Below are 14,351 nucleotides of genomic sequence, written 5' to 3' on the forward strand. Positions count from 1 at the left end.
GTGAAAGGCAAGGCAAATTTTGTGGTGGTTTCTTTACTGAACATCTCAGCATCTCCCTTGCTTTATCTCCATCCTGCTGTGAGTGGGCACCATGTAACAGGATTTGCTTTTGCTATTTGTAGTCATGGAGCCAAATCCAACTTGATCTGAACAATTTTCTGGGTTTTCCATCTGAAATTCTGATGCAAACTCACATGTCACTTGTACAAGAGGCTGCAGATGCTGAATGGGAGAAAACTCTAAGTTGGTTGGATGCAGGTGAATGATTTCATTACGCTCATGTGGGTTTCCTTAGTTCGTCTGGGCTTCTAATATTTAAATTAATGATGACAGCATTAACTCTAATATTGATTGCTGACTAGTGTGATAACCACTAGTACAATATCCAGTTCTTTTTCAATATTTTGTTCTGCTGTGCTCTTCTATTGGCAACTAATGTCTTTTAAGCTACATATAAAAAACATCCTTCTTCAAAAGGACATGTTTGCTTTGGAGGTATTTCAGACACATTCAAGAACAAACTTGCTCCAGTGACTTATTGCAAGCCCAGAGGAGTTCTCTAACATTGCAGCATCTTTTCTCTCTCTTTAGCAGCTGTTTTCTCCTTTTTTTTTTCTGCCTGTGAAAGACAGCTTTTGTGAGACAGGCCCTCATGGGAGCTGTTGTGTGATTAACCCTCCCACCCCCATGGACAGATTGTGCCCAGTGCAATTTTCAAGCTCTCCCACACACAAGGCTGCCTTTTGCAGCTCCCCTCACTCACATTTCCCTGCCTGCTCCCAGGCATCATCTGGGTCCCCTCCACACATGGTTCAGCTCTAGAGTTGTTCCATCAGATCCAGGGATTGGTTCCTTTGGGTAGCTGAAACCTGGTGCCAGGCTGTGACAGTGTTCACGGGGGTTCTTGGATTGGGGAAGGTTTCAGAAGGTTCAATTTATTATTTTATGATATATATTACATTAAAACTATACTAAAAGAATAGAAGAAAAGGTTTCATCAGAAGGCTGGCTAAGAATAGAATAGGAAAGAATGATAACAAAGGCTTGTGGCTCAGGCTCTCTGTCTGAGGCAGCTGACTGTGATTGGCCATTAATTAGAAACAACCAACATGGGCCAAACAAAGATCCACCTGTTGCATTCCACATCAGCAGAAAATCATTGTTTGCATTTTGTTCCTGAGGCCCCCCAGCTTCTCAGGAGGAAAAATCCTAAGGGAAGGATTTTTCATAGAAGATGTCTGTGACACCAGGCCAGCCATCAAATGTGAGACACTGGCTGTGCATAAGGGGCTTGTAGCGCTCCCTGTCTCCTGGGCTGTGTCGTGCCAAATCCCCCTGAAAGATGGGAATGTTTTGCAGAATTTTGAGTACTGGTTGCTAGAATCCCTTCCAGAAGAGCCTGGGAGGTTAAGAAGCCCAAAGTCCACTAAGAATTTTCCATGCCTCTGCTGATTGTGGAAATGGGGCACAAGGTTCATCACTGCTATTAAACATCACCCTGTAATTACCTGTTCGGAGTCCAGGGTTTGCTGGAGAAATAATTGTTTTGACTTTGTTAACCAATGCTACCAGCACCATTCCTGTCTGTGGCAGAGTCCTCCTGGGGACAGTGGTGATTTCTGGATGCTGGGTGCCCCTGTGCTCATGGTGTCCCACTGAAATGGAGAGAGCGTGAAACATCACCCAGTGCACCCAGGGATGCTGCTGGCTGCAGCAAAGGTGGGTCTGTGAAGAGAGCTGAGCTTCTGCTGATCATGTTAGCTGAAAATAGGTGAGATTGCAATAAAGACAAGTTTAATCACATTGAGAAAAGTGGTAATAACCTAGTTTTGGGCTGGCTCTGGGATCCTTTACAGTTTTTTTCTGCAGTTACTGCTTTATGAGAGAGAGAGGATGGGGAAGAGAAAAACAGATGTCCCAGATACAGCAAGAATTTCTGATAACTTGACTCCTAAAATAATCTTGCTTTATAGAAATTGATTTTGTTCTTTTTCTTTTACAAAGAACAACAGAGAGAAGGAGTTCATGTTTCCACAAATCTTCTCTAAAGGAACAGTAGTATATAAATCAAACTCTGGTTCAGGAGGTTTGTTTTTTTTTTTTTGATCTTTAATATTTAATTTAAGCCATCAGTTTGGACTGACATCTATTCATCTCAAAAGGGCATAGGTTTTTTTACCTTCTATGAGAGAGTGGTATTTTCCCTTTTGACAGACCCTTTATATCATGCTAGGGAAAGAGGAAGAAGCTACACCATTCCCCCAAGCAGTATCACTCATGACACCTTGTTTTCTCTGTAATGGATTCAGACTAAAATAAGGTCCTTCAAGGTTTTTTTCTTCTCCTGAAGCCCTGGCATGTTGGGAGGATTCAGAGCCCACCAGAATAAAAGCAAGGGCTGGGATGGGTGCATCTGGCTTTGCTGGTGATCACTGCATCAGTTGGAGCCATCACTGACCCGTGCCCCATTTGGGGTTTCTGAGTTGATGTTTGGAAAAGGGAGGAAGGAAGAATGTGGGTCCTGAGCTCCTGGGACCCCCTGTGCCCTGTCATGCAGCTTCCATCAGTTTCAAAGTTCCCAGATTCAGAAGCGCTTCAGAGCAAATAGCCTATTATTATTTTTCCTGAAGGTTTTCTTTATGGAAAAGAAAACATGCTCTAAGATCCAGCAGTAGGTATTAAAATGAATGTGTTTCTCTTCCAGGAGTTTGTTCAGTGTGCAAATAAAATCAACCCTTGGGCACAAAAGATCTGGAAGGTTTTGATTTAAAATTCATTGGGTTTTCTAGAGAAGGGTGTGAGTTTTTTTTTCTGCAGGTGTAGTAATGTGTTGAGAAAGATCCTCATCTGCATAAAACATCAGAGAGCAAATGCCAATTATGGATTCATAGACTAGCAAAAAATGTTATTCCTGATTTATCCTTGTGATAAGATTTATAAAGCACAGTGATAGTCTACGCTAAAAAGAATGACTGCAGTTGGTATAAATAAAACCAATAAACTTGATAGCAAAAGTGATAATATCAGCCCAAAACATGATCTGAACTGTATGAGGCAACACAGAAACTGGTAGTTGATGTCCAGAGGAGAGGACTGCATTTCCTATTTGCACTTGAGGGATAGATGAGCTCATTTGGGTCTGCAGGAGAGTTTTCATGTGTGACTCAGAGGAAGAGCAATGAGAATTATTGCCCCACTCACTGAAATGCCTGTTCATACTGAAGTCTCCACTTCTGAGTTTGACTCCTTCATTGCAAGATGGGCTGCCACTTTCCAGTGTGATATGGAAGGACTCAAAATGCGCATCTCAGGAGCCCTCCATCTAATTTTATTGCAGACTGCACCAAAATGGAAAAGCAAAGTCCCACATTAGTGGTGTGTCATCTGAGCAGCTCTGCTGTGATAATGTAAAAACACTCCAGAAGATGATGTGTTTGCCCTGAGAAAAAGCTGCTTGGAGGAGATGCTAAATGCATTACCTGGTGGAGGAGGGCCATGCAAGCAGTGAGTGTGAACGGGCTGCACTGAAAGCTTCAGCCTGAAAATGCCATCCTGGGCTGCTGTGCCTCTGCACAGGGAGAGGGGGCCATGGCCAGGGCTTGAGCAAGTTGCCACAGAGCTGGGGAAAGCTACCCTGCTGTCTGTGGACATCTCCAGCCAGTCACAGATGTGATTTTTGCACCTCTTGTAGGGCTAAAGCAGGGTACTTTAGCTGGAAATGAGTGATCAAAGTATTGTTGAGTTGTGACATTGAATTTCTGTGCCTCAGTTTCCCACATACTCTTTAGTGTCATGGTATGTGATGATATGGGATGGTATTTTGTGATTCTGTTAGTAATGTTACTGTGTCAGTATGGATAATGGTTATTTTCTGTGATTTGAAAGCCTGCTTTGCCACCAGCAAAAGGCCTGAGTCCAGCATTATGGTTTCTTATCCCCATTAATGTTAAAAATCCCACGATTTGGAGCTCTCCTTTGTACGAACCCTTCCTGCTGCCCGTCAGCAGGGCAGCAATCAGCAGGCTGGTCCTGTTTGTGTGCACACCAACAGGTTTTATTTGCATCTGTGCCCCTTCCCTGCCAGGGCCCAGGGCAGGAGCTCCATGGTCCCCCTGGCCACTGGGCTGTGACCAGGAAAACACAGCTGAGGAAAACTCCACCATTTATAAATCTGGAAGTTTTATGAAACTCTTGGAAGCTCTGGATGGTATGGGCTGAGTGGGAAGATCTGTGGTATTAGAGATACCAACTAGCAGGTCTGGTGTGTGCTCAGTGTGAAAACCCAGACCTCAGAGGATGGCTTGGGAGCAGAGTGCTGTCATCCCACCCAGCTGGGCCCTACAAACCTGCTCAGCCACAGAGAAAGGGTGTGGGAGACAGGCAGAGCTCATTCTCCCTGCCTCTGTGGCTGTTCCAAAAACTCACGTTTCTGAGGAAGTTTTTTTAGCCCATCAATTTACATCCATTTGTTCTCGTGCCAATACTCTTCCTCTGCTGAAATAGCTCTTCTCTCTCCCCTGTGTTTACCCCGTTGATGTATTTATAGAAAATAATCACAGCCCCTCTCAGGCTTCATTTTGCAGAGCTAAAAGGAGCAGCTTGTCCACTTTCCTCTCACAGCACTGGCTCATCCCTGCTGCTTTTTGCTCTGGGTTGGGCATTGCTGAGCACAGGGATGGGGCAGGGTGTTCCCAGTGAGATGCTCCTCCTTCCCAGTGATCTGTGCCCTGTAAATGTGTCAGCATCTCCCCAGGAGCTCTGTGCAGAGCTACTCATCCCATTCCCTTTGATTTTGTATGGCCACAGCCTGACAAATGCTCGTAAGCATCCTGTGCTAGACCGATGCTTTGCTTTTCCCCTTCCTCCCCACTGATAAGCTCACAGATATTCTTGCTTCCCATTCAGTACATAATTGTAAATTATTTTTTGTGTTTGACCCATCTCTCAGCCTCTCATCCTGTGCAATTTCTCCAAGAATGGTTCCCAGCTCTCTGTCTGATGCCACTGGAGGCATTAGTGCCTTTCTGCTCTGTCTACAGATAATTAATGAAAATAGCAACAGAAGTGGGTCCCAGACACAGAGGAATTCCTCTAATAATCTCCCCCAGCCTGCTCCTCCTCCTCGCCAAATGGCATTTCAGCATCTCCCCTACTGGCTGGGTGGGGAGGTAGTTAGTAGTTGTGAATTAATCCAAATAATTTCCAGTGAACTTAATTTTCCATGTCAGCTGTTTTGCTGAAGTGCTGATAGGTTATATGTGCTGCTTTAAAAAATGAGGATTTTTATCAGAGAAACATAATGGTGTCCCTGGGTGTGATTTATCTTGGTGCATTTTCTCCTGCCACCATTTGCTTCCAGAGCCCTTTTCTTCATCATGTATTAAACAGCCTCGCTTGCTTGTGAAATCAGACTCAAGAACCTGAAGCTGCCCAGATTGCTTGTCTGCACTTCTAAAAAATTGGAATATCATATTTTCCCATTCTATCTGATTGCACAGATTTATTAAATAAATCCTCGCCTTGTAGCTATCTTACATCCAGATTTTCAAACCTGTGCAGGGAGGATGATGGTTCTTTCTTTGATGAAATCTATTGAAAACAGTCCAGTAAATGAATCCCAGTCACCATGCATTTAATAACAAATGCAGACAAATAAAACATCCTTAGGGACTCTCATTTTTCAAGCTCTGTGTAGGTAGCATGGCTTCAGGCTGCAGCACTGTGCCTCAGTGCATTTAAACACGCTGTCACCTGCAAGGAGCAGTAGTTCAGATACACAAAGAATTTGGCAAAGAATGGCTGCAGAAAGGTTTGCAATGAGCTCTGCTATCACTAACAGGTTTGTCATTAAAGTGGAACATCCTGTATGGACACTTCAAATTTTATCATTCCTCAGAAACAGCAAGCTAACATGGTATTAACAGAGCTGCTATGATAGATGGCTGTGTTATAATTGAATTAGTTGGGAAGCATTGACCTTTTTGATGTATAATGTCTCTGAGTGTGAACAACAAATACAAACTAATGCTTTTATGACTTTGCTGGGTGAGTTTAGTCATCAATTGGCTTGTGATAAATAAGACATTGTATGCTCCAGTCAATGGAAAACACGTTTGCAGCTCCTGTGCTTGTGTTTCTGTGCTCTGTGAAATCAGCGCTGCCAGCACATGCTACTCAGGTATGACTTTTGTATTATGAGCTGGACCCAAATGTGAATTCAAGTCCTCAGAGGACCTTATACTGCTGGATAATGATAAGCCCAGCAGCCAGTGCTTGGTGTTAATTGTTTTCTCCCTTACTGTGTGGCCAGATTAGCTGACAACGACCTGAGGAGATTTCTGCTGTTTCTGCAGCACCTCTCCTTGTCAAAATAGTTGTAGATCAATAGCTGTTACCTCCACAAGCCATAGCAAAAGTGGAGTTAGATGGGAAATGCAATTAGAAGAGAGGAAGCTATTTGCAAAGAATTCATGGGGTTTGTTCTTATTCTGTTACTACACTTTGGTCCTTCCAGCTTCAGAGCAGAAAATGAAATTTTTCTGCTTTTTATTCAGTTTGGGCTTGACAGAAAAATCACTATTGCTCTAACCTGGGACATTTTATTAGTGTTTATCTGACTGTGATGAATTCACATATTGCTGCTTGCCACTGGAGCCAAAATAAATGATCTCCAGTGGACAGAGTGGGTGGGGTACTGATGGATGTCTGATCTGTCTCTACCAGTGCAGCCTAGGTCAGGAAACCTTGTCTTGAAAAACACTTGTTCACTGTGTCGTGCAAAGCCAGCTGATGGTCTCAGCCTGCATTTAGACACCTCCAAAATGGCCTGACCTTGGTGCAGGAAGATGCCCCCTACCCCTCTCTGTGCCCGTGTGTAAGTGTGGCTAATTCCTGCTGGCTTTGGTTTTCCTCACCTCACGCCCAGTTTCGTGCAGTTTTCAGGTACTTTCTTGCACACAAGGATTTCCAAACCCCTCTCCAGGTCTGAGACTCAGCCAGAGCCTGAGAGCCTGCAGCTACAGCAGCTTTCTCAGAGTTACTATTGATTTAGGTAAAAGCATGAATGTAGCATTCTTGCAGTTTGTGTGTCTGTCTCTCGCCTCAGGCTCTTCCTTTTCCTCTGTGGGATCAATTACCTTTTTATCCTTGGATGCAGCCTGGCATGCCCTGCTGGAGCACAGGAGCAGGGCCACTGCTATGACAGGTTGGATCAGAAGAGCCCCTCCAGTGCAAGGCTTTGTCACCAGGAGGGCCAGCAGCAGGCATTTGGGGGGCACTGCAGAAATGCATAGTCATGGCTTCATTTTCCTCTAAGAATACAACATATATGACTGCCTTCACAGTCAGGTCAGAGTAAGCCATGGAAGAGCAAAACCAGATCAACCAGCTACCAGAAGAAATGAAATTTGTCTTATCACTGTTTTTGTACATCCGTGCCCCTCTCTCTATTTTTGGACATCCCCTAAAACTCATGTAGGGTTCTGATGCTTATCACCCCAAGTCTAGATAGTATCATTGTCTAGAAGAGACTTTAAAAAGCTTTTTTTAGCTCTTAATCTTTGGTAATACTTGGTGGTAGTGAAGCTTAAAGGAAAAGGTCTCCAATATCACCTTCTCTGGCTCTTTGCATCAGTGTTGGACACAATGAAGATATTTTAAAATAATTTTGTCCTGCAAATTCAGGAGCAGGATACTGCTGCTCCTTGGACTTTTCTCTGCACCTCCAGGCAAGACTTTCCTGAATCCTCATGGATTTGATTCACACAAGCAGGTTGGGTATGACACACCTCATGGATCCTCTCTGGTACAGAGCAGAAGAGCAATTCCTTTAAGCATCCTGTCTCTCCCATGAGCAAAACAAATTATGCCAAAATTGCCATGTAAAATGTGGTTTTACATGGTCCCCACTGATAAAGCAATTATGGAAGAGTGTGAATATAATCCCCTGGACATCACAGGGGAAGAGTGAGGTCTTAGAGTAACTCACACAGAGAGCAAACCTTGCAAACCTAATAAAATGCAATACAGACACAGAAGGCAGAGAGATTCTTTTTCTGTATGACCAGTCCATGGTCAATGGGAGAAAAGATTAAATGCTAGAGAGATTTCAATCTATTTGTTGTGGTTCAAGAGCCTTGTACAGGATGTGCCACAAACAGTTCACTGTCTCCATAATGTAATTGAAGTTACTGTGATCCATGTCGGTCGTTCATCTGCTGTTTTCCCCAGCATGGAGAAGCATGACTTTTTGGCTTATAAAGACATCTTATTATGATGCATCTTATTACATCATGCAGTCCCTCCTGTGAGCGAGCCAGGGGAGGAGCAGAAGGGAATGGGAATACGTGGAGATGCTGTTCCCTGGCTCTCCAGTGGCACTCAGAGGGTGTCACACTGCCTGCTCTGCTCTTAGCAGCTACTGGAGAAATCCCAGGGCTGCTGAGATCAATAAGATTGTGCTGACAATTCCAAATGAAGGGAGTGATTTAACCCTACCAAGCCTGAAGACACAACCTGATGTGTGCTGCTGTGTGGATCTTTGGATGGCAGCCAGTGGATTTTGCACCACATTGAGGTACAAAGTGGCCTGGAGAAGCCAGCAAGGAATGGCTTTTCCATAGATACACTCTGAACTATTCTTCACTCTGGGAGCACAAAAGCAAACATCGTTTCAAAGGATTTTAAAGCAAACTCAGCTCAAAGGTATGGATAGTAGGAGCAGGGAACAATTTAGAGATTTGAGCTGAAACATGTGAAAAAGCTCTTTTAGAGCTTCTACCGATCCTCTCCCACAGGCCTTCCCCAATTCCCCTCCCAGGGAAGCTGACCTTGGCCCCACACAGCAGCTGTTGTTGTTGTTGTTGCAAAAGTTCACTTTTGACTCTCCACTTTGCATGGGCTCAGCCAGGACATATTGCTCCATCCCTGGAAAGCCTTGGAGCATCTGGTTAGGACATGATCCTTATTCCCCCAGTGAAGATCCAGGAAATGGTTATAAACAAAAGCAGGGCCAAAGAAGCCAAGGCTAAGTGGAGGTGCATCCCTGCCCACCATCATACATGAACAAACTGGACCGTTCCCACAATGTGACATTGTTTCCTGGAGCAAAACTGACCGAGGAGATGGAAAACTGGAGCTTGGAACAAGCAAGACAGAAATACTGAGGGAGAAAAAGGCAAAGCAGTGCGACTTGTGATTCAGCTGGAGGAGGAGTCAGAATTAAACCACTCCACCACAGCAATGGTTTCTTTCTTCCAACCCACCTGGAAGAAATGGGAACTTGTCCTTTTCCTCAACAATAACTTGCGAAGATTCTTCCTTCATTTTCCAGACTGCAAGGCTGGAATTAGGATGAATAGCTCAATCCCCCAAGACAATTCCAGGCATTTCTCTGCAAGACACACTGTGCCACGCTGCTGTGGGGGATACAAACCCATGAGGATGCTGGGCTGGAGATGATGGTGCTCCCAGCAATGTGTCCAGAGTTGTTCAAAGGTGTGGAGATATTTCATATTAAATACATTTTACTTTTAAACCCAAGAGGAGATGAAGCACCAGATAAACTACTGAAAGAAATGGTAGCTTCTTAATTTCTTTATTTCTTCAGTGGAGACTGCAGGCTTTTCTGGAAGATGCTTTTCAATCAAATGCTAACTGCTGAGCTAAACACAGTGGTGGTTATTGAGTGAAATGCTATGGGATATGTTATTTTGCAGACTGATGAGCTAATAGTCTCCACTGGCCTTAAAACCTGGATGGACATTTTAAGGAGATTCTATAAAAAGGCCATCCCAATAAATAATTACTCAGGGCAGTAAAAGCTAAGGCATTTGTGAATTCCTTGGTGACCACAAGGAATCTGAGGACTGTTTAGTGTATTACTGAGTGCCAGTGAGTGCCATCAGACATCCATCGATACGACTGGAAAGTCTCCTCTGCCTGCAGTGGACATTTGGTCAGGTCACCCAAAAAAAATGGAAATTGTGGAAATTGTGTGAGGGCTGAAGTCAGCAGGGAGGCAGAGCTGTGCCACCCTCCATCACAGAGCTTGACAGAGATCTTCCTTCAGGTTTTGACCCTCTTGGGAAGGTGATTTTGATTTTCCTTCGGAAAACCTGGATGGGCTTGGGGATGAGCCAGTAACCAGCAGAGAGACAGATTGCACAGAAAATTCACCTGAACGTGCAAGAAGCCTGCAGGTAGTTTGCACAGCTTGGAGGCACCTTCACCTCTCTGGCACTTGCAATGGAAGGTGTTACCTTCCCAAGAGCTCACAACAATGGAACAAACACCTCTCCAGCCCTGACCTGAGATCCCACACAGCCTGTGTGGGGCTGGGCTGCAGGGAGCCCTGCAAAGTACCAGGTGGTTGGTTACCTGTCACACTTGCTGCTGCCTTCACCTGTGAGATGGAGGGGGAGCAGTGCCCAAAGAGCAGGAGTGATGGCAGGGCACGGATAAACGTGAGCCACAGTGGCTCCATCTGCCCAGCCTGCAGCTCTCCCTCCCTCCTGGGGGCTGCACTTCAAAAGCAACCCCTCGATTATCTTTTCCTTCACTTTTGACCTAAAATCAGTTGCACCTGTGCTTTTGTGCATGTTCACTCCAGAAAGGAGCTTGTCTGTGCCATGACATGAGAAATGTCTGAATCTTGCCCTTTTTGCTCATGGCTAGCAATGCATTCACAAAGACCAGAACTGAGAAGTGAAGGCTCATTTGGAGAAGTATTGGTCACGAATATAAATAATGAAATTGTTCTGGTTTTGAGTTTAAGTTGGTTAGACAAACCTAAATCTAAATTTCTTCTCTGTGATGGATTAGTCCATGGCCACTTTAGTCATCAGCGTTTTTCTACATGGTTTTTAAAGTGCACTTTACAAATGCTCAAACATTCACTATGGGGAGGTGTATATTTTTCACAGGTGTTTGTGCCAGCAAAAGCCAGTTGTTGCCATGTCCACTGAAAAGAAATTCAACTTAGCAGAGGGAAGCTCATTAAAAAATTTAGACCAATAGTCACAAAAATATTTTAACTTATCCATCCTACCCTACAGTTACTGTTCTTTCTGTTTGTAAATACATTGGGGGAAAAATATCACTTCTGCCTAGAACTGCTGTCAAGTTGTACTGCTTTGAGGAATTTGGCGTATTCTCCAGTCAGCACATCTGGTATGGGTGGATGCTCTTCAACAGACTGATTTTTTAAAATTTTTTTTCTGGTTGTTGTTATATTTCAAGTGATCCTGTGCCAAAGCCCGTTTAGCTGAACAAGAAGTTTGCCCATTATCAATCACTCTCTGATAACTGCTGCCAGCCCCAAGATGCATTTTCCCAGGCACAGCCTGTGTGCATGCTGGCTGCAGGAGTCAGCTTCAGCAATATTGAGACCCTGCTGAGATTTCAGAGGAAGCGCAAATTCGGAGTGCTTGATAAAAATAGCAATCTGCAGGCTCCGTACTGCTAAGTGCCATTTAACGATGCAGAAAGTTTTGGTATTTGTCTTTAAGCTAGGAAAGGATTCGGTGTTTCATCCAGAGAGGAAGACAGCAGTGCCCTGGGTTGTCTGGCTCTTCCCCCAGAGGTTGCCTTGCTCTCCCAAATCCTGGTTAAAGACTTCAGGGAGCACAGCAGGCTCAGACAGACTTGTCTGCTTGGAGTGTAACTAACTGTGCTCCCAGCACAGGCTTATGCTCTGGGCTTTAGAAATTCTCTTTCTCTTAAAAGCAAACCCAGAGGAGATTAAAGACTTGCTACTGGAACACTGGAAAATATAAACGAGTCTCTGCACTAAAGGTGATATTGGAAAAGGACTGTTTTATTTTCTACAGTTTAATACCATTAGAATGCTGCTAGCTGTTGAAGAAATGTCTGTGCTGAGGAAGGTGCTAGGTAAAGTCATGTCCCATTTAATGAAATTCGTTTTCTTTTATGTCTTAGTGAAAGAGATTCACCAGGAAATGGTTTGGAGGCTCCTGAAAGCAGCTAAAACACCAAGTTGACTGTCGGTTTTTTGGTCTTGCTTTTATAAAGGCACAAATTTGCCCAGAGGTCACAATAAAGACGGTGAAGAAAATACTTTCTGCATGAAGATTTGTTAGTGCTTTTAGATGAGCCCTTGGGGCAGTCCCTTTGCTGTCAGTGGGACAAACAGTTTGGGTTGAATTTATAAATACTTGTATGAGTCTGTGCAAGGGGAGCACATAGCAGCTGTGTGGTGCTGCAGCCCCTGGCAGGAGGAAAGGCAGAGTGAGAGGCCTGAGCCCAGACTTGCTGATGGTTGTGCTGGCTCCTTGGATGCACATTGCTCTAGAGGGGCTAAAACAGAGAGGAAAATATGCAGGAGACTCTGGATAAGACATGAGTGGAAAAATCCTGCCCCTCCATAGGGAGTTATTCACATGGAAAGAGAGCCAAAAATTTCAGAGAAATATCTAGTGAGTGTTGCAGTGTTGAAAGGTAGATTTTCTTTCCTAGATTTTACCCTCAACATCAGTTTCCCCTTCTCCATCCATCAGCTTCAGTGTTTCCAGCCCTGTGGAACTATTCCTGTGCACAAATAAAAAGCACCATTGCTGCTGTGAGAGAGGACAGAGGCAATGCATTCATTTTTGTGTAGCTGGAACTGGCATCACGTATGAATGAGGAATATGCTCTGGCCCTGGCAACCTAATTGGGCTGAAATATCTTTATGTTAGGGCTGTGCTGCATAGGGCAGAGATTGTGAGGAGCTGGGCACTATTTCTGCGGCACTGTGATGCTAATCAAACTGGGACTGGTGCTCAGCCCTGGACACCCCTGGCTCGAGGAGACATCGACATCAAACTGGGACTGGTGCCAGTCAAACTGGGACAGGTGCCAATCAAACTGGGACTGGTGCTCAGTCCTGGACACCCCTGGCTCGAGGAGACATTCACATCCTGTGGGTCACCTGTTTAGTTTGGAAGGAGTCACTGAAGCAGAGGGAAGGGAAGCTGGAGGGAAGATGGAAGCTGTGGGGGAGCCAGACAAGGTAAATGTGCCAGCTGCTGAAGGAAAGAGATGAAAGGGAAAAGAAGAGTGAAGAACAAAGCAGAAATGTCAAGGAAAGGTGGTGAGGGGAGACAGGAGCTGATGGTGCTAAAATTAGATGGAGAATGGGGACAGGGAGAGCTGATCCCTGCTCTCCTTTTGGACGAAATTCCCACTGAAGCTGCTGTCAAATCTGGCCTGGGGAAGGAGGAGACCTGGAGTCCAGATTGGAAAGGGAGGGGGGGGCAGGTGTCCCTGCAGCACCCCAAGAGCTCAGAGAGGAATTCCCCAGCCCCAAGGGAGCCAGCCCTGCTGCCCTTGGGACACACCTCCCAGTGTAAAATCAACGCCTTGTGTATATGAGTCTGCACCGTGTTTAACTGTTTCAAACCAATTTTTGCAGGTGATTCCTAATTATATGCTGCTAGTCACAGCCCACAAGAAGATAATGAAACCCTTGCCATCAATTAAATGTAATTTCTGCGTGCTGGGGTGCAAGCAAAGAAGGCAAAAGGCTAAGTCACCAAATTTTCCTCTGGTGGGAAATGGGAACCAGCTCTGGAAACCTCTCAGAACCTGGGCAAAATCAAGCAAGATCAGCTAGACCTGAACTAGGGGTAAGAAATGTTTTCTATTTATTCTCTGGTGTGTGCAGTTCTGAAGGGTACAGAGAGTTCTTCTGACTATTCTGATGACCTGAAGGCACGTACTCTAGGAAGCGGTGTAGGGCTGAAATCACCCAGCCGTGAAATTTGCAAGTAAATGGATACTTATAGACAAAAAAAAAATCTGACAAAAGCATGGAAAATGTGGCCCAAGGACACTCCCTCTTTTAATGCTGTTGAGTAGTGGTAAGAATAATGTGGTATAAACATGTTTTTCTTCCATTTTCAAGGATGTATGTTTACCCTCTGTCTTGTATTAAGTTCTCTGAGTGTTGTCTTTACAGATATTATGTATACCCTGAATCACACACAATATTCTTCAAAGTCAGTGGGTTTTAAATAAAATCCCCCTCCTGACTCCTTGTTTTTCTCAGGAAAGCAGAGAGCTCTGTTCCCAAGGTTGTCAGAATAAATAAACCACATAGTTTTAGGCCAGTTTGTCCATGGGGGTCTGATGGCTGTGATGTGCTTGTGCATACAACCCCTCAAATTAGTTCATCTAGGAAAGGGAAGCCGATAGCCTGCTCCCCAAACAGTGCAAGCGAGAGGAGAAGTGGAGCTTTTGACATCTCCCTGCTTTATTTCACCCAGCAACACCTCTATTAAAAACTCTCTGCAGTATTTCTGTGTGGTGTGGCCAGCCAGCAGCAGGGGCAGAGGCAGTGCTGTGGCTGAGGT

The sequence above is a fragment of the Melozone crissalis genome, unplaced genomic scaffold, assembly GCF_028551555.1.
Source record: "Melozone crissalis strain CALT ecotype California unplaced genomic scaffold, PUWL_Pcris_2 ptg000014l_1, whole genome shotgun sequence".
Taxonomy (NCBI): Eukaryota; Metazoa; Chordata; class Aves; order Passeriformes; family Passerellidae; genus Melozone; species Melozone crissalis.